Raw genomic sequence first — 535 nt, forward strand, 5'->3', positions numbered from 1 at the left:
GACTGCTCCCCCTCCCCATGGGGGAGATGGTACAGTCCGGCCGAGCAGACTGGCGCCAAAACACCAACAACAGAAACTAGTGTGATGGCTGTGTAACTGTACGTGTATATGTATGTATGTGTGTAACTGTACGTGTGTATATGTGTAATGTATGCATGTGTGTGAGGTGTATGTGTAATGTATGTGTGTGTGTAACTGTACGTGTATATATGTATGTATGTGTGTGTGTAACTGTACGTGTGTGAGGTGTAATGTATGCATGTGTGTGAGGTGTATGTGTAATGTATGTATGTGTGTGTAACTGTACGTATATGTATGTATGTGTGTAACTGTACACGTGTGAGGTGTAATGTATGTGTGTGTAATGTATGTATGTATGTATGTGTGTGTAACTGTACGTGTATATGTATAATGTATGTATGTGTGTAACTGTACGTGTGTATATGTGTAATGTATGTATGCATGTGTGTGAGGTGTATGTGTAATGTATGTACGTGTATATATATGTATGTATGTGTGTGTAACTACGTATATG

The sequence above is a fragment of the Ranitomeya variabilis genome, chromosome 4 (genome assembly GCF_051348905.1).
Source record: "Ranitomeya variabilis isolate aRanVar5 chromosome 4, aRanVar5.hap1, whole genome shotgun sequence".
NCBI classification, from domain to species: Eukaryota; Metazoa; Chordata; class Amphibia; order Anura; family Dendrobatidae; genus Ranitomeya; species Ranitomeya variabilis.